Source organism: Hyla sarda, unplaced genomic scaffold (genome assembly GCF_029499605.1).
Source record: "Hyla sarda isolate aHylSar1 unplaced genomic scaffold, aHylSar1.hap1 scaffold_1381, whole genome shotgun sequence".
In the NCBI taxonomy this organism is placed as follows: Eukaryota; Metazoa; Chordata; class Amphibia; order Anura; family Hylidae; genus Hyla; species Hyla sarda.
Genome location: NW_026608010.1, coordinates 13674 through 39121, shown reverse-complemented (window position 1 = coordinate 39121; position 25448 = coordinate 13674). Strand labels below are relative to the sequence as shown.

The window sequence follows — 25448 nt, the reverse complement described above, 5'->3', positions numbered from 1 at the left end:
GTACATCCTGCAGGGAAACAGTACAATCAGAGAGGGGAGGGGCCTGGCGGTATACAGCGTACATCCTGCAGGGAAACACAGCACAGAGAGGGGAGGGGCCTGGCGGTATACAGCATACATCCTGCAGGGAAACAGTACAATCAGAGAGGGGAGGGGCCTGGTGGTATACAGCATACATCCTGCAGGGAAACAGTACAGAGAGGGGAGGGGCCTGGCGGTATACAGCGTACATCCTGCAGGGAAACACAGCAAAGAGAGGGGAGGGGCCTGGCGGTATACAGCATACATCCTGCAGGAAAACACAGCACAGAGAGGGGAGGGGCCTGGCGGTATACAGCATACATCCTGCAGGGAAAAAGCACAATCAGAGAGGGGAGGGGCCTGGCGGTATACAGCATACATCCTGTAGGGAAACACAGCACAGAGAGGGGAGGGGCCTGGCGGTATACAGCGTACATCCTGCAGGAAAACACAGCACAGAGAGGGGAGGGGCCTGGCGGTATACAGCATACATCCTGCAGGAAAACACAGCACAGAGAGGGGAGGGGCCTGGCGGTATACAGCATACATCCTGCAGGAAAACACAGCACAGAGAGGAGGGGCCTGGCGGTATACAGCATACATCCTGCAGGGAAACACAGCACAGAGAGGGGAGGGGCCTGGCGGTATACAGCATACATCCTGCAGGGAAACAGCACAGAGAGGGGAGGAGCCTGGCGGTATACAGCGTACATCCTGTAGGGAAACACAGCACAGAGAGGGGAGGGGCCTGGCGGTATACAGCGTACATCCTGCAGGAAAACACAGCACAGAGAGGGGAGGGGCCTGGCGGTATACAGCATACATCCTGCAGGAAAACACAGCACAGAGAGGAGGGGCCTGGCGGTATACAGCATACATCCTGCAGGGAAACACAGCACAGAGAGGGGAGGGGCCTGGCGGTATACAGCGTACATCCTGCAGGGAAACACAGCACAGAGAGGGGAGGGGCCTGGCGGTATACAGCATACATCCTGCAGGGAAACAGCACAGAGAGGGGAGGCGCCTGGCGGTATACAGCATAAATCCTGTAGGGAAACAGCACAATCAGAGAGGGGAGGGGCTGGCGGTATACAGCATACATCCTGCAGGGAAACAGTACAATCAGAGAGGGGAGGGGCCTGGCGGTATACAGCATAAATCCTGTAGGGAAACAGCACAGAGAGGGGAGGGGCCTGGCGGTATACAGCATACATCCTGCAGGGAAACACAGCACAGAGAGGGGAGGGGCCTGGCGGTATACAGCATACATCCTGCAGGGAAACACAGCACAGAGAGGGGAGGGGCCTGGCGGTATACAGCATAAATCCTGTAGGGAAACACAGCACAATCAGAGAGGGGAGGGGCCTGGCGGTATACAGCGTACATCCTGCAGGGAAACAGTACAATCAGAGAGGGGAGGGGCCTGGCGGTATACAGCATACATCCTGCAGGGAAACACAGCACAGAGAGGGGAGGGGCCTGGCGGTATACAGCATACATCCTGCAGGGAAACACAGCACAGAGAGGGGAGGGGCCTGGCGGTATACAGCATACATCCTGCAGGGAAACACAGCACAGAGAGGGGAGGGGCCTGGCGGTATACAGCGTACATACTGCAGGGAAACACAGCATAGAGAGGGGAGGGGCTGGCGGTATACAGCATACATCCTGCAGGGAAACACAGCACAGAGAGGGGAGGAGCCTGGCGGTATACAGCGTACATTCTGCAGGGAAACACAGCACAGAGAGGAGGGGCCTGGCGGTATACAGCATACATCCTGCAGGGAAACACAGCACAGAGAGGGGAGGGGCCTGGCGGTATACAGCATACATCCTGCAGGGAAACAGTACAATCAGAGAGGGGAGGGGCCTGGCGGTATACAGCGTACATCCTGCAGGAAAACAGCACAATCAGAGAGGGGAGGGGCCTGGCGGTATACAGCGTACATCCTGCAAGGAAACACAGCACAGAGAGGGGAGGGGCCTGGCGGTATACAGCATACATCCTGCAGGAAAACAGCACAGAGAGGGGAGGGGCCTGGCGGTATACAGCATACATCCTGCAGGGAAACAGTACAATCAGAGAGGGGAGGGGCCTGGCGGTATACAGCATACATCCTGCAGGGAAACAGCACAGAGAGGGGAGGGGCCTGGCGGTATACAGCGTACATCCTGTAAGGAAACAAAGCACAGAGAGGGGAGGGGCCTGGCGGTATACAGCATACATCCTGCAGGGAAACAGCACAGAGAGGGGAGGGGCCTGGCGGTATACAGCATACATCCTGCAGGGAAACAGTACAATCAGAGAGGGGAGGGGCCTGGTGGTATACAGCATACATCCTGCAGGGAAACAGTACAGAGAGGGGAGGGGCCTGGCGGTATACAGCGTACATCCTGCAGGGAAACACAGCACAGAGAGGGGAGGGGCCTGGCGGTATACAGCATACATCCTGCAGGGAAACACAGCACAATCAGAGAGGGGAGGGGCCTGGTGGTATACAGCATACATCCTGCAGGGAAACAGCACAGAGAGGGGAGGGGCCTGGCGGTATACAGCATACATCCTGCAGGGAAACAGTACAATCAGAGAGGGGAGGGGCCTGGTGGTATACAGCATACATCCTGCAGGGAAACAGTACAGAGAGGGGAGGGGCCTGGCGGTATACAGCATACATCCTGCAGGGAAAAAGCACAATCAGAGAGGGGAGGGGCCTGGCGGTATACAGCATACATCCTGTAGGGAAACAAAGCACAGAGAGGGGAGGGGCCTGGCGGTATACAGCATACATCCTGTAGGGAAACAAAGCACAGAGAGGGGAGGGGCCTGGCGGTATACAGCATACATCCTGCAGGGAAACAGCACAGAGAGGGGAGGGGCCTGGCGGTATACAGCATACATCCTGCAGGGAAACAGTACAATCAGAGAGGGGAGGGGCCTGGTGGTATACAGCATACATCCTGCAGGGAAACAGTACAGAGAGGGGAGGGGCCTGGCGGTATACAGCATACATCCTGCAGGGAAAAAGCACAATCAGAGAGGGGAGGGGCCTGGCGGTATACAGCATACATCCTGTAGGGAAACACAGCACAGAGAGGGGAGGGGCCTGGCGGTATACAGCATACATCCTGCAGGGAAACAGCACAGAGAGGGGAGGGGCCTGGCGGTATACAGCGTACATCCTGCAGGGAAACACAGCACAGAGAGGGGAGGAGCCTGGCGGTATACAGCGTACATCCTGTAGGGAAACACAGCACAGAGAGGGGAGGGGCCTGGCGGTATACAGCATACATCCTGCAGGAAAACACAGCACAGAGAGGGGAGGGGCCTGGCGGTATACAGCATACATCCTGCAGGAAAACACAGCACAGAGAGGAGGGGCCTGGCGGTATACAGCATACATCCTGCAGGAAAACACAGCACAGAGAGGAGGGGCCTGGCGGTATACAGCGTACATCCTGCAGGGAAACACAGCACAGAGAGGGGAGGGGCCTGGCGGTATACAGCATACATCCTGCAGGGAAACAGCACAGAGAGGGGAGGCGCCTGGCGGTATACAGCATAAATCCTGTAGGGAAACAGCACAATCAGAGAGGGGAGGGGCTGGCGGTATACAGCATACATCCTGCAGGGAAACAGTACAATCAGAGAGGGGAGGGGCCTGGCGGTATACAGCATACATCCTGCAGGGAAACAGCACAGAGAGGGGAGGGGCCTGGCGGTATACAGCATACATCCTGCAGGGAAACAGCACAGAGAGGGGAGGGGCCTGGCGGTATACAGCATAAATCCTGTAGGGAAACAGCACAGAGAGGGGAGGGGCCTGGCGGTATACAGCATACATCCTGCAAGGAAACACAGCACAGAGAGGGGAGGGGCCTGGCGGTATACAGCATACATCCTGCAGGGAAACACAGCACAGAGAGGGGAGGGGCCTGGCGGTATACAGCATAAATCCTGTAGGGAAACACAGCACAATCAGAGAGGGGAGGGGCCTGGCGGTATACAGCGTACATCCTGCAGGGAAACAGTACAATCAGAGAGGGGAGGGGCCCTGGCGGTATACAGCATACATCCTGCAGGAAAACACAGCACAGAGAGGGGGAGGGGCCTGGCGGTATACAGCGTACATCCTGCAGGGAAACACAGCACAGAGAGGGGAGGGGCCTGGCGGTATACAGCATACATCCTGCAGGGAAACACAGCACAGAGAGGGGAGGGGCCTGGCGGTATACAGCATACATCCTGCAGGGAAACACAGCACAGAGAGGGGAGGGGCCTGGCGGTATACAGCATACATCCTGCAGGGAAACACAGCACAGAGAGGGGAGGGGCCTGGCGGTATACAGCGTACATACTGCAGGGAAACACAGCATAGAGAGGGGAGGGGCTGGCGGTATACAGCATACATCCTGCAGGGAAACACAGCACAGAGAGGGGAGGAGCCTGGCGGTATACAGCGTACATTCTGCAGGGAAACAGTACAATCAGAGAGGGGAGGGGCCTGGCGGTATACAGCATACATCCTGCAGGGAAACACAGCACAGAGAGGGGAGGGGCCTGGCGGTATACAGCATACATCCTGCAGGGAAACAGTACAATCAGAGAGGGGAGGGGCCTGGCGGTATACAGCGTACATCCTGCAGGAAAACAGCACAATCAGAGAGGGGAGGGGCCTGGCGGTATACAGCGTACATCCTGCAAGGAAACACAGCACAGAGAGGGGAGGGGCCTGGCGGTATACAGCATACATCCTGCAGGAAAACAGCACAGAGAGGGGAGGGGCCTGGCGGTATACAGCGTACATCCTGCAGGGAAACAGTACAATCAGAGAGGGGAGGGGCCTGGCGGTATACAGCATACATCCTGCAGGGAAACAGCACAGAGAGGGGAGGGGCCTGGCGGTATACAGCGTACATCCTGTAGGGAAACACAGCACAGAGAGGGGAGGGGCCTGGCGGTATACAGCATACATCCTGCAGGGAAACAGCACAGAGAGGGGAGGGGCCTGGCGGTATACAGCATACATCCTGCAGGGAAACAGTACAATCAGAGAGGGGAGGGGCCTGGCGGTATACAGCGTACATCCTGCAGGAAAACAGCACAATCAGAGAGGGGAGGGGCCTGGCGGTATACAGCGTACATCCTGCAGGGAAACACAGCACAGAGAGGGGAGGGGCCTGGCGGTATACAGCATACATCCTGCAGGAAAACAGCACAGAGAGGGGAGGGGCCTGGCGGTATACAGCGTACATCCTGCAGGGAAACAGTACAATCAGAGAGGGGAGGGGCCTGGCGGTATACAGCATACATCCTGCAGGGAAACAGTACAATCAGAGAGGGGAGGGGCCTGGCGGTATACAGCATACATCCTGCAGGGAAACAGCACAGAGAGGGGAGGGGCCTGGCGGTATACAGCGTACATCCTGTAGGGAAACACAGCACAGAGAGGGGAGGGGCCTGGCGGTATACAGCATACATCCTGCAGGGAAACAGCACAGAGAGGGGAGGGGCCTGGCGGTATACAGCATACATCCTGCAGGGAAACAGTACAATCAGAGAGGGGAGGGGCCTGGCGGTATACAGCATACATCCTGCAGGGAAACACAGCACAGAGAGGGGAGGGGCCTGGGGGTATACAGCATACATCCTGCAGGGAAACAGCACAGAGAGGGGAGGGGCCTGGCGGTATACAGCATACATCCTGCAGGGAAACACAGCACAGAGAGGGGAGGGGCCTGGGGGTATACAGCATACATCCTGTAGGGAAACAGCACAGAGAGGGGAGGGGCCTGGCGGTATACAGCATACATCCTGCAGGGAAACACAGCACAGAGAGGGGAGGGGCCTGGGGGTATACAGCATACATCCTGTAGGGAAACAGCACAGAGAGGGGAGGGGCCTGGCGGTATACAGCATACATCCTGTAGGGAAACAGCACAGAGAGGGGAGGGGCCTGGCGGTATACAGCATACATCCTGTAGGGAAACACAGCACAGAGAGGGGAGGGGCCTGGCGGTATACAGCATACATCCTGCAGGGAAACATAGCACAGAGAGGGGAGGGGCCTGGCGGTATACAGCATACATCCTGCAGGGAAACACAGCACAATCAGAGAGGGGAGGGGCCTGGCGGTATACAGCATACATCCTGCAGGGAAACACAGCACAGAGAGGGGAGGGGCCTGGCGGTATACAGCATACATCCTGCAGGGAAACACAGCACAGAGAGGGGAGGGGCCTGGCGGTATACAGCGTACATCCTGCAGGAAAACAGCACAGAGAGGGGAGGGGCCTGGCGGTATACAGCGTACATCCTGCAGGAAAACAGCACAGAGAGGGGAGGGGCCTGGCGGTATACAGCGTACATCCTGCAGGGAAACAGTACAATCAGAGAGGGGAGGGGCCTGGCGGTATACAGCATACATCCTGCAGGGAAACAGCACAGAGAGGGGAGGGGCCTGGCGGTATACAGCGTACATCCTGTAGGGAAACACAGCACAGAGAGGGGAGGGGCCTGGCGGTATACAGCATACATCCTGCAGGGAAACAGCACAGAGAGGGGAGGGGGCCTGGCGGTATACAGCATACATCCTGCAGGGAAACAGTACAATCAGAGAGGGGAGGGGCCTGGCGGTATACAGCGTACATCCTGCAGGAAAACAGCACAGAGAGGGGAGGGGCCTGGCGGTATACAGCGTACATCCTGCAGGGAAACACAGCACAGAGAGGGGAGGGGCCTGGCGGTATACAGCGTACATCCTGCAGGGAAACACAGCACAGAGAGGGGAGGGGCCTGGCGGTATACAGCATACATCCTGCAGGAAAACAGCACAGAGAGGGGAGGGGCCTGGCGGTATACAGCGTACATCCTGCAGGGAAACAGTACAATCAGAGAGGGGAGGGGCCTGGCGGTATACAGCATACATCCTGCAGGGAAACAGTACAATCAGAGAGGGGAGGGGCCTGGCGGTATACAGTGTACATCCTGTAGGGAAACACAGCACAGAGAGGGGAGGGGCCTGGCGGTATACAGCGTACATCCTGTAGGGAAACACAGCACAGAGAGGGGAGGGGCCTGGCGGTATACAGCATACATCCTGCAGGGAAACAGCACAGAGAGGGGAGGGGCCTGGCGGTATACAGCATACATCCTGCAGGGAAACAGTACAATCAGAGAGGGGAGGGGCCTGGCGGTATACAGCATACATCCTGCAGGGAAACAGTACAATCAGAGAGGGGAGGGGCCTGGCGGTATACAGCATACATCCTGCAGGGAAACACAGCACAGAGAGGGGAGGGGCCTGGGGGTATACAGCATACATCCTGTAGGGAAACACCACAGAGAGGGGAGGGGCCTGGCGGTATACAGCATACATCCTGCAGGGAAACACAGCACAGAGAGGGGAGGGGCCTGGGGGTATACAGCGTACATCCTGTAGGGAAACACAGCACAGAGAGGGGAGGGGCCTGGCGGTATACAGCATACATCCTGTAGGGAAACAGCACAGAGAGGGGAGGGGCCTGGCGGTATACAGCATACATCCTGTAGGGAAACAGCACAGAGAGGGGAGGGGCCTGGCGGTATACAGCATACATCCTGTAGGGAAACAGCACAGAGAGGGGAGGGGCCTGGCGGTATACAGCATACATCCTGTAGGGAAACAGCACAGAGAGGGGAGGGGCCTGGCGGTATACAGCATACATCCTGCAGGGAAACAGTACAGAGAGGGGAGGGGCCTGGCGGTATACAGCATACATCCTGCAGGGAAACACAGCACAATCAGAGAGGGGAGGGGCCTGGCGGTATACAGCGTACATCCTGTAGGGAAACACAGCACAGAGAGGGGAGGGGCCTGGTGGTATACAGCATACATCCTGTAGGGAAAAACAGCACAGAGAGGGGAGGGGCCTGGCGGTATACAGCATACATCCTGCAGGGAAACACAGCACAATCAGAGAGGGGAGGGGCCTGGCGGTATACAGCGTACATCCTGTAGGGAAACACAGCACAGAGAGGGGAGGGGCCTGGCGGTATACAGCATACATCCTGCAGGGAAACACAGCACAGAGAGGGGAGGGGCCTGGCGGTATACAGCATACATCCTGCAGGGAAACACAGCACAGAGAGGGGAGGGGCCTGGCGGTATACAGCATACATCCTGTAGGGAAACACAGCACAGAGAGGGGAGGGGCCTGGCGGTATACAGCATACATCCTGCAGGGAAACACAGCACAGAGAGGGGAGGAGCCTGGCGGTATACAGCGTACATCCTGCAGGGAAACACAGCACAGAGAGGAGGGGCCTGGCGGTATACAGCATACATCCTGCAGGGAAACAGTACAGAGAGGGGAGGGGCCTGGCGGTATACAGCATACATCCTGCAGGGAAACAGTACAGAGAGGGGAGGGGCCTGGCGGTATACAGCATACATCCTGCAGGGAAACACAGCACAATCAGAGAGGGGAGGGGCCTGGCGGTATACAGCGTACATCCTGTAGGGAAACACAGCACAGAGAGGGGAGGGGCCTGGTGGTATACAGCATACATCCTGTAGGGAAAAACAGCACAGAGAGGGGAGGGGCCTGGCGGTATACAGCATACATCCTGCAGGGAAACACAGCACAATCAGAGAGGGGAGGGGCCTGGCGGTATACAGCGTACATCCTGTAGGGAAACACAGCACAGAGAGGGGAGGGGCCTGGCGGTATACAGCATACATCCTGCAGGGAAACACAGCACAGAGAGGGGAGGGGCCTGGCGGTATACAGCATACATCCTGCAGGGAAACACAGCACAGAGAGGGGAGGGGCCTGGCGGTATACAGCGTACATCCTGCAGGGAAACACAGCACAGAGAGGGGAGGGGCCTGGCGGTATACAGCATACATCCTGTAGGGAAACACAGCACAGAGAGGGGAGGGGCCTGGCGGTATACAGCGTACATCCTGCAGGGAAACACAGCACAATCAGAGAGGGGAGGGGCCTGGCGGTATACAGCATACATCCTGCAGGGAAAACAGCACAGAGAGGGGAGGGGCCTGGCGGTATACAGCATACATCCTGTAGGGAAACACAGCACAGAGAGGGGAGGGGCCTGGCGGTATACAGCATACATCCTGCAGGGAAAACAGCACAGAGAGGGGAGGGGCCTGGCGGTATACAGCATACATCCTGCAGGGAAACACAGCACAGAGAGGGGAGGGGCCTGGCGGTATACAGCATACATCCTGCAGGGAAACACAGCACAGAGAGGGGAGGGGCCTGGCGGTATACAGCATACATCCTGTAGGGAAACACAGCACAGAGAGGGGAGGGGCCTGGCGGTATACAGCATACATCCTGCAGGGAAACACAGCACAGAGAGGGGAGGAGCCTGGCGGTATACAGCGTACATCCTGCAGGGAAACAGTACAGAGAGGGGAGGGGCCTGGCGGTATACAGCATACATCCTGCAGGGAAACACAGCACAGAGAGGGGAGGGGCCTGGCGGTATACAGCGTACATCCTGTAGGGAAACACAGCACAGAGAGGGGAGGGGCCTGGCGGTATACAGCGTACATCCTGCAGGGAAACACAGCACAGAGAGGGGAGGGGCCTGGCGGTATACAGCGTACATCCTGTAGGGAAACACAGCACAGAGAGGGGAGGGGCCTGGCGGTATACAGCATACATCCTGCAGGGAAACAGTACAATCAGAGAGGGGAGGGGCCTGGCGGTATACAGCATACATCCTGCAGGGAAACACAGCACAGAGAGGGGAGGGGCCTGGCGGTATACAGCATAAATCCTGCAGGGAAACAGTACAATCAGAGAGGGGAGGGGCCTGGCGGTATACAGCGTACATCCTGCAGGGAAACACAGCACAGAGAGGGGAGGGGCCTGGCGGTATACAGCATACATCCTGCAGGAAAACACAGCACAGAGAGGGGAGGGGCCTGGCGGTATACAGCATACATCCTGTAGGGAAACACAGCACAGAGAGGGGAGGGGCCTGGCGGTATACAGCATACATCCTGCAGGGAAACACAGCACAATCAGAGAGGGGAGGGGCCTGGCGGTATACAGCATACATCCTGCAGGGAAAACAGCACAGAGAGGGGAGGGGCCTGGCGGTATACAGCATACATCCTGCAGGGAAACACAGCACAGAGAGGGGAGGGGCCTGGCGGTATACAGCGTACATCCTGCAGGGAAACAGTACAGAGAGGGGAGGGGCCTGGCGGTATACAGCATACATCCTGCAGGGAAAACAGCACAGAGAGGGGAGGGGCCTGGCGGTATACAGCATACATCCTGCAGGGAAACACAGCACAGAGAGGGGAGGGGCCTGGCGGTATACAGCATACATCCTGCAGGGAAACACAGCACAGAGAGGGGAGGGGCCTGGCGGTATACAGCGTACATCCTGCAGGGAAACAGTACAGAGAGGGGAGGGGCCTGGCGGTATACAGCATACATCCTGCAGGGAAACACAGCACAGAGAGGGGAGGGGCCTGGCGGTATACAGCATACATCCTGCAGGGAAACAGCACAGAGAGGGGAGGGGCCTGGCGGTATACAGCGTACATCCTGCAGGGAAACAGTACAGAGAGGGGAGGGGCCTGGCGGTATACAGCGTACATCCTGCAGGGAAACACAGCACAGAGAGGGGAGGGGCCTGACAGTATACAGTGTACATCCTGCAGGGAAACACAGCACAGAGAGGGGAGGGGCCTGACAGTATACAGTATACATCCTGCAGGGGAAAAAAAAAAAAAAAGGCACAGAGATGATTGCCCCCCCAAAAGGAAATCATCTAAATAAGGAATGAAAGCGCCTCCTCCCTATGCGAGGTCATTTATAGAACTTACAATCCCTGACCAATCTTTAGCCATAGATTGTGGGCAGAGTTGGATAAGGCCGCCGATCTAGTCAAAAGTCTTTAAGGGGTACTCCGGTTAAAAACAATTTTTTTTTTCTCTCAACTGGTGCCGGAAAGTTAAACAGATTTGTAAATGACTTCTATTAAAAAAATCTTAATCCTTCCTGTACTTATTAGCTGCTGAATACTACAGTGGAAATTCTTTTCCGTTTGAAACACAGAGCTCTCTGCTGACATGACCACAGTGCTCTCTGCTGACATCTCTTCATTTTAGGAACTGTCCAGGGTAAAAGGAAATCCCCATAGCAAACATATGCTGTTCTGGACAGTTCCTAAAATGGACAGAGATGTCAGCAGAGAGCACTGTGCTCGTGATGTCAGCAGAGAGCACTGTGTTTACAAATCTGTTTAACTTTCTGGCACCAGTTTATTTAAAAAAATAAATAAATAAAGTTTTTAACCGGAGCGCCCCACATCCGCTAAAAGGGCGCCTTGAACAATTGCTCAAGGAACAGTATTTTGTATATCCATGCCGCCCGCCCTACGTTTGCCTTAAGACGCTGTGGACCCTCCCAGGACCTTCTTAGAAGGTTTCCTCATTCTTGAGCACCCCATGATCTCCTAAGGCGCCTTTCCTGGAGATTTGTGATACAGCCACATCTATTTTCGGAAGGTTCTCCCAGACTGCGAGCTCAGCATCATACGGCTGTCTGGGTCCCCGCAGTACTGCGGTCCCTCGGTGCTAAACGCTCAAACTTTATGTACAGAACGGTTCTGGGCTCTCTAGTAGGTTTAATGATCAGGACAAATTGTGAACTAGGCCGTCTGTGTCCTCTCCCTGGTGGGGGCACCCCCTGAGGAGGGGGTCTCTCCCTGGTGGGGGCACCCCCTGAGGAGGGGGTCTCTCCCTGGTGGGGGCACCCCCTGAGGAGGGGGTCTCTCCCTGGTGGGGGCACCCCCTGAGGAGGGGGTCTCTCCCTGGTGGGGGCACCCCCTGAGGAGGGGGTCTCTCCCTGGTGGGGGCACCCCCTGAGGAGGGGGTCTCTCCCTGGTGGGGGCACCCCCTGAGGAGGGGGTCTCTCCCTGGTGGGGGCACCCCCTGAGGAGGGGGTCTCTCCCTGGTGGGGGCACCCCCTGAGGAGGGGGTCTCTCCCTGGTGGGGGCACCCCCTGAGGAGGGGGTCTCTCCCTGGTGGGGGCACCCCCTGAGGAGGGGGTCTCTCCCTGGTGGGGGCACCCCCTGAGGAGGGGGTCTCTCCCTGGTGGGGGCACCCCCTGAGGAGGGGGTCTCTCCCTGGTGGGGGCACCCCCTGAGGAGGGGGTCTCTCCCTGGTGGGGGCACCCCCTGAGGAGGGGGTCTCTCCCTGGTGGGGGCACCCCCTGAGGAGGGGGTCTCTCCCTGGTGGGGGCACCCCCTGAGGAGGGGGTCTCGCCCTGGTGGGGGCACCCCCTGAGGAGGGGGTCTCTCCCTGGTGGGGGCACCCCCTGAGGAGGGGGTCTCGCCCTGGTGGGGGCACCCCCTGAGGAGGGGGTCTCGCCCTGGTGGGGGCACCCCCTGAGGAGGGGGTCTCTCCCTGGTGGGGGCACCCCCTGAGGAGGGGGTCTCTCCCTGGTGGGGGCACCCCCTGAGGAGGGGGTCTCTCCCTGGTGGGGGCACCCCCTGAGGAGGGGGTCTCTCCCTGGTGGGGGCACCCCCTGAGGAGGGGGTCTCTCCCTGGTGGGGGCACCCCCTGAGGAGGGGGTCTCTCCCTGGTGGGGGCACCCCCTGAGGAGGGGGTCTCTCCCTGGTGGGGGCACCCCCTGAGGAGGGGGTCTCTCCCTGGTGGGGGCACCCCCTGAGGAGGGGGTCTCTCCCTGGTGGGGGCACCCCCTGAGGAGGGGGTCTCTCCCTGGTGGGGGCACCCCCTGAGGAGGGGGTCTCTCCCTGGTGGGGGCACCCCCTGAGGAGGGGGTCTCTCCCTGGTGGGGGCACCCCCTGAGGAGGGGGTCTCTCCCTGGTGGGGGCACCCCCTGAGGAGGGGGTCTCTCCCTGGTGGGGGCACCCCCTGAGGAGGGGGTCTCTCCCTGGTGGGGGCACCCCCTGAGGAGGGGGTCTCTCCCTGGTGGGGGCACCCCCTGAGGAGGGGGTCTCTCCCTGGTGGGGGCACCCCCTGAGGAGGGGGTCTCTCCCTGGTGGGGGCACCCCCTGAGGAGGGGGTCTCTCCCTGGTGGGGGCACCCCCTGAGGAGGGGGTCTCTCCCTGGTGGGGGCACCCCCTGAGGAGGAGGTCTCTCCCTGGTGGGGGCACCCTCTGAGGAGGAGGTCTCTCCCTGGTGGGGGCACCCTCTGAGGAGGAGGTCTCTCCCTGGTGGGGGCACCCTCTGAGGAGGAGGTCTCTCCCTGGTGGGGGCACCCTCTGAGGAGGAGGTCTCTCCCTGGTGGGGTACCCTCTGAGGAGGAGGTCTCTCCCTGGTGGGGGCACCCTCTGAGGAGGAGGTCTCTCCCTGATGGGGTACCCTCTGAGGAGGAGGTCTCTCCCTGATGGGGTACCCTCTGAGGAGGAGGTCTCTCCCTGATGGGGTACCCTCTGAGGAGGAGGTCTCTCCCTGATGGGGTACCCTCTGAGGAGACGTGGATGGAGTAATAGGTAAACGATCAGTTGTTCCTCTGCTCCTCGCCCCATCTTGCGCGCAACCACAGGGAAGGCCAGTACCCTCTCCTGAGAATTGGTACCAGGGACCAGATTTGTGGAGCCCGGTTTAAACCTCACCCAACCAGAGAGGTGTGTAGGGACAGTGACCCCCGACTACAGGGACCCTGCCCTCAGCTTCTTCCATCCACCTGAGACAGGAAACACACTGAGGCTGGCAGAGTCCCTCTCAGGTGGTGCTGTCATGGCAACAGGGAAAAAACTGTTTATTGGTCACCATCATGGCGGTGGGTTCCGCACATGGCGTACACGTTTCTCGCGGTGGGTTCCGCACATGGCGTACACGTTTCTCGCGGTGGGTTCCGCACATGGCGTACACGTTTCTCGCGGTGGGTTCCGCACATGGCGTACACGTTTCTCGCGGTGGGTTCCGCACATGGCGTACACGTTTCTCGCGGTGGGTTCCGCACATGGCGTACACGTTTCTCGCGGTGGGTTCCGCACATGGCGTACACGTTTCTCGCGGTGGGTTCCGCACATGGCGTACACGTTTCTCGCGGTGGGTTCCGCACATGGCGTACACGTTTCTCGCGGTGGGTTCCGCACATGGCGTACACGTTTCTCGCGGTGGGTTCCGCACATGGCGTACACGTTTCTCGCGGTGGGTTCCGCACATGGCGTACACGTTTCTCGCGGTGGGTTCCGCACATGGCGTACACGTTTCTCGCGGTGGGTTCCGCACATGGCGTACACGTTTCTCGCGGTGGGTTCCGCACATGGCGTACACGTTTCTCGCGGTGGGTTCCGCACATGGCGTACACGTTTCTCGCGGTGGGTTCCGCACATGGCGTACACGTTTCTCGCGGTGGGTTCCGCACATGGCGTACACGTTTCTCGCGGTGGGTTCCGCACATGGCGTACACGTTTCTCGCGGTGGGTTCCGCACATGGCGTACACGTTTCTCGCGGTGGGTTCCGCACATGGCGTACACGTTTCTCGCGGTGGGTTCCGCACATGGCGTACACGTTTCTCGCGGTGGGCTCCGCACATGGCGTACACGTTTCTCGCGGTGGGCTCCGCACATGGCGTACACGTTTCTCGCGGTGGGCTCCGCACATAGCGTACACGTTTCTCGCGGTGGGCTCCGCACATAGCGTACACGTTTCTCGCGGTGGGCTCCGCACATAGCGTACACGTTTCTCGCGGTGGGTTCTGCACATAGCGTACACGTTTCTCACGGTGGGTTCTGTACATAGCGTACACGTTTCTCGCGGTGGGCTCCGCACATAGCGTACACGTTTCTCGCGGTGGGCTCCGCACATAGCGTACACGTTTCTCGCGGTGGGCTCCGCACATAGCGTACACGTTTCTCGCGGTGGGCTCCGCACATGGCGTACACGTTTCTCGCGGTGGGCTCCGCACATAGCGTACACGTTTCTCGCGGTGGGCTCCGCACATAGCGTACACGTTTCTCGCGGTGGGCTCCGCACATAGCGTACACGTTTCTCGCGGTGGGCTCCGCACATAGCGTACACGTTTCTCGCGGTGGGTTCTGTACATAGCGTACACGTTTCTCGCGGTGGGTTCTGTACATAGCGTACACGTTTCTCACAGTTGGACGCTCCGGTACACAGACATGGCGGCGTGGACTATGCTCTAGGAGGGGCCATACTAAAAGGAATGTCAAAGTGGAATGCCCATAGAGAATAATGGAAATGTTATATTTAAAGGACATCTGCAGACACAGGATAGGGGATAAGTGATCACGGGGGGTCCGACCGCTGGGACCCCCTGTGATCTCCTGTACGGGGCCGCTGCTGACCCGTGCAGGGGGAGTGTCAGCCACAGCATGACGGTGCAGCGTTCGTGCCTCCCTCATAGAACTGTATGGGGACGGGGAGGAGACGGGGCGTCACCTTGAGCGCTAATTGCGGCGCCCCGTTAGGGAGATCGGGGGGGGTCCAGCGGTCGGAAATGGTGGAATGGAATGCCCATAGATTATAATGGGAAGCAGAATGATTTGGAGCCTAAACCATTTAACATATCAATGTAGCCATTACCACAGGTGTCCCCAGGTAGAGAAGCACAATGTAAAATGGAAATTACCTGGGATTATAGAAGGAAAAGATAAACAACAAAATGGAAGGTCCATAGACTAGAATGGGAAGTGAAATATGAGCTCATTTGCATGTAAATCTGTGTTATTTAGGAAATTAAACTTTACCACAAGTGTCCCCAGGTAGAGAAGCACATTGTTTAATGGAAATTACCTGGGATTATAGCGGTTTTCTTATGGAATTCTGTCAGAATGGAATGTCCATAGACTAGAATGGGAAGCAGAATTCGATGTGGAGTCTGAACCAGTTACCGTATTAAATAAATGTTTAGCGGTCATACTCTTCATATTTACGTGGGATTTAGAGGAATTATCATGGTTTTCTATAAAATTACAAGGGTTATGACAAAATGGAAGGTCCATAGACTATAATGGGAAGGGAAATATGAGCTCATTTGCATGTAAATCTGTGTTATTTAGGAAATTAAACTTTACCACAAGTGTCCCCAGGTAGAGAAGCACATTGTTACATGGAAATTATCTGGGATTATATCTGTTTATTATGGTATGAAAAATGGAAGGTCCATAGACTATAATGGGAAGCAGAATTTGATGGAGTCTGAATCATATAACTTATCAAATAACTCTTCAGCGGACATACTCTACATACTTAGTGGGATTATTTATATTTAAGATTGAGTGGGATTATAATTGGTTTCTATAAAATATCAAGTGGAATGACAATGGAATGCGAATAGACTTTAATGGGAAGTACATTTTGATTTAAAGTGTGAACCATTTAACATATCAGATACATCTTAAGTACAGTCCCACATTCCACTTAAGCAGATGATTCCATGCTGTGCAAAATCTCCTGCTGTAGCGGGAAATACGCTGCATAATCCCTCATCACCATACACCCCAGGGTACCTGGCAGCAGCCCCTGTGTGTACAGCGAGTTTGGGAGGTGAGGCCGCGTGTCACAGTCCCGCTGGCGCATGGCCCTGCCTCCAAGACTCGCTGCGCAAACAGGGCTGCTGCCAGGTACCCCGGGGTGTATGGTGATCAGGGATTATGCAGCGTATTTCCCGCTACAGCAGGAGATTTTGCACAGCATGGAATCGGCTGCTTAAGTGGAATGTGGGACTGTACTTAAGATGTATCTGATATGCATTGACCTTTGTATACTGTCAGGATCCGGACTGTGAGATAGAAGCGGGATGCTGGTGGTGGATCCGCTGTGCCAGAGATGACGTGGGCCGTACCAGGGGAAAGGAGTCTAAGGGGTTACTGGTTTTCACCAGAGCCCGCCGCAAAGCGGGATGGACTTGCTGCGGCAGATGACCCCCAGGTCGTTCCACCCGATAGCGACTCAACCCCTCTGGCAGCTGAGACAGGCGCGGTACAGAAGGGACAGGCAGAGGCAAGGTCAGACGTAGCAGAAGGTCAGGGCAGGCGGCAACGGTTCACAGGCGGTAGTCAATAGCAACAGGTCAGCAACGGGCAAGGAATACACAGTAAAAGCTTTCTCAAGAGCAATACTGCGACCAAGATCCGGCAAGGGCATGAAGGGCAGGACACTGTCAGGGGTAGGGATCGACCAATATCGGTTTTTTAGGGCCGATACCGATAATCGGTCGATCCCTAGTCAGGGGTGTGGAAATTTTTATAAAAAACTACTTGTCCACGGGACTAAAATCTACTTGTCCCTCATGACGATCCACTTGTCCCGGCCAATTTTCGCTTTTACGCTCAAATTTTTTCCTCCTCGCCCTATAATAGCCATAACTACCTACTATAATGATACCTACCTACTATAATGATAACTACCTACTATAATGACACCTTTTAATTTTTCAATAAAATATTCTATGAACCAAAAAATATATATTTGGGGAAGTGAAATTGAAATAGTAAAAGATAATTTAGCAGATTTGGTGGTTTTTCTTTTCTGCGCCATTTACCTTGTGGTCAGATAACATGTCAGTTTTATACTTTAGGCGCCTGATTACAGTAATACCAGATTTGTATCGTTTACGTCATGTTTTACTAATTCTGAACTTTTTCTAATTTTTTTTGATTGCCATTTTTTAACCCCTGTAACAATTTTTTTCCGCATACCAGGCTGTATGAGGGCTCATGTTTTGCGCCATAATCAGTTTTTTGTATCGGTACCATTTTGGTATTGATCTGACTTTTTAATCGCTTTTTAACTTTTTTTTCTGGGATATTATAAAAATTGCAAATCTGTGGTTTGGTATTTTTTTTTTACATTTACCGCAGGGGATACATAATGTTATATTTTAATAGGTTGTACAATTACACACGCAGCGATACCAAATATGTTTATTTTTATTATGTTTACATGTTTTTATATAGGAAAAGGGGGTGATTTCAACTTTTAACATGGAAGGGGTTAATGCAGCGGTCTTCAAACTGTGGCCCTCCAGATGCTGCAAAACTACAACTCCCAGCATGCCCGGACAGCCAACGGCTGTCCTGGCATGCTGGGAATTGTAGTTTTGTAACATCTGGAGGGGCACAGTTTGAAGACCACTGGGTGTCTTTCAAACTTTTATTAAAACTTTTTTTTTTTTCTTTTACACTTTATTACACTTATATGAGGAATCATTAGATTCCTCAGACAGATGAATAGATTCTATTGAACTCCATTGATCTGTGTGCTCTGTGATCCATTGATAGATCCTGGCTGGACCAGACTCTATCAATGACAGAGCCGGGACAGGAGGAAGCAGAGGTAAGTCCTCCGGCTACCTCCATAGTGGATCACCCCCCCCCCCCCTGCGATCGCGCTGCGGGGGGGGGGGGGGGTGCGATCCACCCCACTAGCCCACCAGGGAGCATTCACATGTCCCTTTAGACGCCGCATGCTGGCTATTAGCGGCGGCCCCCGGCTACTGAGAACAGCCGGGGGCTGCAGAGTATGGAGCGGGCAGGAATCCCGAGCCCGCTCCATACATACTGCAGAGCGCCGCATGTATCTCCCCGTGAAGACGTGACTCCTCCCCTCAGCTCTCCGAAGCTACAGCTGGGGGGAGTGAAGGCAGAGGACGCAGATCTCCCTAGGCACGTCTGCAGAGCAAGAAGCCACGCCCCCCCCCCCCCCCCATCTCCCCAGGCACGTCTGCAGAGCAAGAAGCCACGCCCCCCATCTCCCCAGGCACGTCTGCAGAGCAAGAAGCCACGCCCCCCCCCATCTCCCCAGGCTCGTCTGCAGAGCAAGAAGCCACGCCCCCCCCCCATCTCCCCAGGCACGTCTGCAGAGCAAGAAGCCACGCCCCCCCATCTCCCCAGGCTCGTCTGCAGAGCAAGAAGCCACGCCCCCCCCATCTCCCCAGGCTCGTCTGCAGAGCAAGAAGCCACGCCCCCCCATCTCCCCAGGCACGTCTGCAGAGCAAGAAGCCACGCCCCCCATCTCCCCAGGCACGTCTGCAGAGCAAGAAGCCACGCCCCCCTCATCTCCCCCCGCACGTCTGCAGATCAGGGGAGAGAAGACACATACACAGCTTCTCATCTCCCCTGCTCTGCTCCGGAGGACACAGGCTGCAGAGTACGGAGCGGGCAGGAGTCAGGAGTCCGCTCCATACAGACTGCAGATCACCACCACACTTGCCCGAAGCCGGGATAAGGGCCGGACAAATTCACCTGCCCGGTGCCAAAAACTGCTAGTCCCGGGCGTCGGGCGATAGGAATTCCACATCCCTGCACTGTTATACTTTTGACTAATTTGGGACCAATCACTGGCCCTTTTTATTGCAGAGAGCCGGCGCACGTGCCTTAAAGAGCAGGTACACATGTGCCGGGACACAGGCAGAACAAAGGACCGAGCGGGGACCTGTGAGTAGGAACGGGACGTTGATCACGTGTGGGCACCACCTGCCATGCGACCCGCATCCCAGTCAAGCATGTTAACACAGTTGCGCTCCCAGTCAGCGCGTCAGTCTAGAAGCAGAGACCGGAGCGCTCGGCGTTACATATCATCTCAGTAATTTCCATTTTACATTGTGCTTCTCTACCTGGGGATGAATTTCCTAAAGAACAGATTTACCTCCAAATGAGCTCATATTTCCCTTCCCATTATTCTCTATGGTCGCTCCCCTCTGGCCCATTATTCTCTATGGTCGTCCCCTCTGGCCCATTATTCTCTATGGTCGGTCCCCTCTGGCCCATTATTCTCTATGGTCGGTCCCCTCGGGCCCATTACTCTCTATGGTCGGTCCCCTCTGGCCCATTATTCTCTATGGTCGCTCCCCTCGGGCCCATTACTCTCTATGGTCGGTCCCCTCTGGCCCATTATTCTCTATGGTCGCTCCCCTCGGGCCCATTACTCTCTATGGTCATTCCCCTCGGGCCCATTATTCTCTATGGTCGGTCCCTTCGGGCCCATTATTCTCTATGGTCGCTCCCCTCTGGCCCATTATTCTCTATGGTCACTCCCCTCGGGCCCATTATTCTCTATGGTCACTCCCCTCTGGCCCATTATTCTCTATGGTCGGTCCCCTCGGGCCCATTACTCTCTATGGTCACTCCCCTCTGGCCCATTATCCTCTATGGTCGGTCCCCTCTGGCCCATTATCCTCTATGGTCGGTCCCCTCTGGCCCATTATCCTCTATGGTCGGTCCCCTCTGGCCCATTATTCTCTATGGTCGGTCCCCTCTGGCCCATTATTCTCTATGGTCGCTCCCCTCTGGCCCATTATTCTCTATGGTCGGTCCCCTCTGGCCCATTACTCTCTATGGTCACTCCCCTCTGGCCCATTATTCTCTATGGTCACTCCCCTCGGGCCCATTATTCTCTATGGTCGGTCCCCTCGGGCCCATTATTCTCTATGGTCGGTCCCCTCTGGCCCATTATTCTCTATGGTCGGTCCCCTCTGGCCCATTATTCTCTATGGTCGGTCCCCTCTGGCCCATTACTCTCTATGGTCATTCCCCTCGGGCCCATTATTCTCTATGGTCGGTCCCTTCGGGCCCATTATTCTCTATGGTCGCTCCCCTCTGGCCCATTATTCTCTATGGTCACTCCCCTCGGGCCCATTATTCTCTATGGTCACTCCCCTCTGGCCCATTATTCTCTATGGTCGGTCCCCTCTGGCCCATTATTCTCTATGGTCGCTCCCCTCTGGCCCATTATTCTCTATGGTCGGTCCCCTCAGGCCCATTACTCTCTATGGTCACTCCCCTCTGGCCCATTATTCTCTATGGTCGGTCCCCTCTGGCCCATTATCCTCCATGGTCGGTCCCCTCTGGCCCATTATCCTCCATGGTCGGTCCCCTCTGGCCCATTATTCTCCATGGTCGCTCCCCTCTGGCCCATTATTCTCTATGGTCGGTCCCCTCTGGCCCATTACTCTCTATGGTCACTCCCCTCTGGCCCATTATTCTCTATGGTCGGTCCCCTCTGGCCCATTATTCTCTATGGTCGCTCCCCTCTGGCCCATTATTCTCTATGGTTGGTCCCCTCTGGCCCATTATTCTCTATGGTCATTCCCCTCTGGCCCATTATTCTCTATGGTCGGTCCCCTCTGGCCCATTATTCTCTATGGTCATTCCCCTCGGGCCCATTATTCTCTATGGTCATTCCCCTCGGGCCCATTATTCTCTATGGTCATTCCCCTCGGGCCCATTATTCTCTATGGTCATTCCCCTCGGGCCCATTATTCTCTATGGTCATTCCCCTCGGGCCCATTATTCTCTATGGTCATTCCCCTCGGGCCCATTATTCTCTATGGTCGGTCCCCTCTGGCCCATTATTCTCTATGGTCATTCCCCTCGGGCCCATTATCCTCTATGGTCGGTCCCCTCGGGCCCATTATTCTCTATGGTCGCTCCCCTCTGGCCCATTATTCTCTATGGTCGCTCCCCTCTGGCCCATTATCCTCTATGGTCGCTCCCCTCTGGCCCATTATCCTCTATGGTCGCTCCCCTCTGGCCCATTATCCTCTATGGTCGGTCCCCTCTGGCCCATTATTCTCTATGGTCGGTCCCCTCTGGCCCATTATTCTCTATGGTCGGTCCCCTCTGGCCCATTATTCTCTATGGTCGGTCCCCTCTGGCCCATTATTCTCTATGGTCGGTCCCCTCTGGCCCATTATTCTCTATGGTCGGTCCCCTCTGGCCCATTATTCTCTATGGTCGGTCCCCTCGGGCCCATTATTCTCTATGGTCGGTCCACTCGGGCCCATTACTCTCTATGGTCGGTCCCCTCTGGCCCATTACTCTCTATGGTCGGTCCCCTCTAGCCCATTATTCTCTATGGTCGGTCCCCTCTAGCCCATTATTCTCTATGGTCGGTCCCCTCTAGCCCATTATCCTCTATGGTCGGTCCCCTCTGGCCCATTATTCTCTATGGTCACTCCCCTCGGGCCCATTACTCTCTATGGTCACTCCCCTCTGGCCCATTATTCTCTATGGTCGGTCCCCTCTGGCCCATTATTCTCTATGGTCACTCCCCTCGGGCCCATTATTCTCTATGGTCACTCCCCTCTGGCCCATTATTCTCTATGGTCGGTCCCCTCTGGCCCATTATTCTCTATGGTCGGTCCCCTCTAGCCCATTATTCTCTATGGTCGGTCCCCTCTAGCCCATTATTCTCTATGGTCGGTCCCCTCTGGCCCATTATTCTCTATGGTCGGTCCCCTCTGGCCCATTATTCTCTATGGTCGGTCCCCTCTAGCCCATTATTCTCTATGGTCGGTCCCCTCTAGCCCATTATTCTCTATGGTCGGTCCCCTCTAGCCCATTATTCTCTATGGTCGGTCCCCTCTAGCCCATTATTCTCTATGGTCGGTCCCCTCTAGCCCATTATTCTCTATGGTCGGTCCCCTCTAGCCCATTATCCTCTATGGTCGGTCCCCTCTGGCCCATTATTCTCTATGGTCACTCCCCTCGGGCCCATTACTCTCTATGGTCACTCCCCTCTGGCCCATTATTCTCTATGGTCGGTCCCCTCTGGCCCATTATTCTCTATGGTCACTCCCCTCGGGCCCATTATTCTCTATGGTCACTCCCCTCTGGCCCATTATTCTCTATGGTCGGTCCCCTCTGGCCCATTATTCTCTATGGTCGGTCCCCTCTAGCCCATTATTCTCTATGGTCGGTCCCCTCTAGCCCATTATTCTCTATGGTCGGTCCCCTCTGGCCCATTATTCTCTATGGTCACTCCCCTCTAGCCCATTATTCTCTATGGTCGGTCCCCTCTAGCCCATTATTCTCTATGGTCGGTCCCCTCTGGCCCATTATTCTCTATGGTCGGTCCCCTCTGGCCCATTATTCTCTATGGTCAGTCCCCTCTAGCCCATTATTCTCTATGGTCGGTCCCCTCTGGCCCATTATTCTCTATGGTCGGTCCCCTCTAGCCCATTATTCTCTATGGTCATTCCTTTTAGTGTGTCCCCTCTCACAGGACTGACACATTGTAGCAGAACACCATGCACCTCTGTGCACCTGACTGGATACAATTGTAACAAACCTTCAATGAATGAGAAGAATGGCCGGGAGAAGACTGAGGGGCGGAATTATAGCGCCACAACGGAGGGATACGGGGAGGTTATTCAGTGCTGCACAGCCCGGGCTCCGCTCTTACCTGCAGTCTGGGGCCCCTGCACCGCCGGAGATCCCCGCTCCACACCAGCCGGATATCCGGTTCTCCGGCCATCGAGTTCACGGCTAGACAAGACCCGGGTCGCTACTTCCGCCGTCTCCATGACAACTAGTGTAAGAGCGGAAGTCTTCAGCCCGCCATGTGTGTCCACCCCCTGATCACGTGACAGCAGGAAGGCCAATGAGACGCGATCTTATAATTATTATCCATGCAGGTTCCGGGAGTACAGGGCAGAGCTGTAATAACCTATAATGTTACAGGAAGGGAAGATAATAACCCTAGTGCAGGGTGCAGTCACCATAGCAACCGCCACTCATAGCAACCGTCACTCATAGCAACCGTCACTCATAGCAACCGTCACTCATAGCAACCGTCACTCAGCAACCGTCACTCATAGCAACCGTCACTCATAGCAACCGTCACTCATAGCAACCGTCACTCATAGCAACCGTCACTCATAGCAACCGTCACTCATAGCAACCGTCACTCATAGCAACCGTCACTCAGCAACCGTCACTCATAGCAACCGTCACTCATAGCAACCGTCACTCAGCAACCGTCACTCATAGCAACCAATCACATATTGCAAAACTACAACTCCCAGCATGTCCTGATACAGCCTGCGGCTCAGCATCTGCCCCAAATATAAACTACAACTCCCAGCATGTCCTGATACAGCCTGCGGCTCAGCACCTGCCCCTAATATACACTACAACTCCCAGCATGTCCTGATACAGCCTGCGGCTCAGCACCTGCCCCTAATATACACTACAACTCCCAGCATGTCCTGATACAGCCTGCGGCTCAGCACCTGCCCCTAATATACACTACAACTCCCAGCATGTCCTGATACAGCCTGCGGCTCAGCACCTGCCCCAAATATAAACTACAACTCCCAGCATGTCCTCATACAGCCTGCGGCTCAGCACCTGCCCCAAATATAAACTACAACTCCCAGCATGTCCTGATACAGCCTGCGGCTCAGCACCTGCCCCAAATATACACTACAACTCCCAGCATGTCCTGATACAGCCTGCGGCTCAGCACCTGCCCCAAATATACACTACAACTCCCAGCATGTCCTGATACAACCAGCGGCTCAGCACCTGCCCCAAATATACACTACAACTCCCAGCATGTCCTGATACAGCCTGCGGCTCAGCACCTGCCCCAAATATACACTACAACTCCCAGCATGTCCTGATACAGCCTGCGGCTCAGCACCTGCCCCAAATATAAACTACAACTCCCAGCATGTCCTGATACAGCCTGCGGCTCAGCACCTGCCCCAAATATAAACTACAACTCCCAGCATGTCCTGATACAACCTGCGGCTCAGCACCTGCCCCTAATATACACTACAACTCCCAGCATGTCCTGATACAACCAGCGGCTCAGCACCTGCCCCTAATATACACTACAACTCCCAGCATGTCCTCATACAGCCTGCGGCTCAGCACCTGCCCCAAATATAAACTACAACTCCCAGCATGTCCTGATACAGCCTGCGGCTCAGCACCTGCCCCAAATATACACTACAACTCCCAGCATGTCCTGATACAGCCTGCGGCTCAGCACCTGCCCCTAATATACACTACAACTCCCAGCATGTCCTGATACAACCAGCGGCTCAGCACCTGCCCCAAATATACACTACAACTCCCAGCATGTCCTGATACAGCCTGCGGCTCAGCACCTGCCCCAAATATAAACTACAACTCCCAGCATGTCCTGATACAGCCTGCGGCTCAGCACCTGCCCCTAATATACACTACAACTCCCAGCATGTCCTGATACAACCAGCGGCTCAGCACCTGCCCCTAATATACACTACAACTCCCAGCATGTCCTCATACAGCCTGCGGCTCAGCACCTGCCCCAAATATAAACTACAACTCCCAGCATGTCCTGATACAGCCTGCGGCTCAGCACCTGCCCCTAATATAAACTACAACTCCCAGCATGTCCTGATACAACCTGCGGCTCAGCACCTGCCCCAAATATAAACTACAACTCCCAGCATGTCCTCATACAGCCTGCGGCTCAGCACCTGCCCCAAATATAAACTACAACTCCCAGCATGTCCTGATACAGCCTGCGGCTCAGCACCTGCCCCAAATATACACTACAACTCCCAGCATGTCCTGATACAACCTGCGGCTCAGCAACTGCGCCAAATATAAACTACAACTCCCAGCATGTCCTGATACAGCCTGCGGCTCAGCACCTGCCCCTAATATACACTACAACTCCCAGCA

General features: G+C 55.8%; 1 protein-coding gene across 1 annotated transcript in view; it reads right to left on the bottom strand.

The window, feature by feature from the left end:
* Window positions 1-23303, bottom strand: part of CPSF1 (cleavage and polyadenylation specific factor 1) — a 70200-nt gene extending 46897 nt beyond the window's left edge. The window contains exon 1 of the mRNA XM_056552109.1: window positions 23173-23303. The gene's annotated coding sequence lies outside the window, so the exon portion shown is untranslated. The remainder of the gene's footprint in view (window positions 1-23172) is intronic.
* Window positions 23304-25448: the final 2145 nt, after the last annotated feature.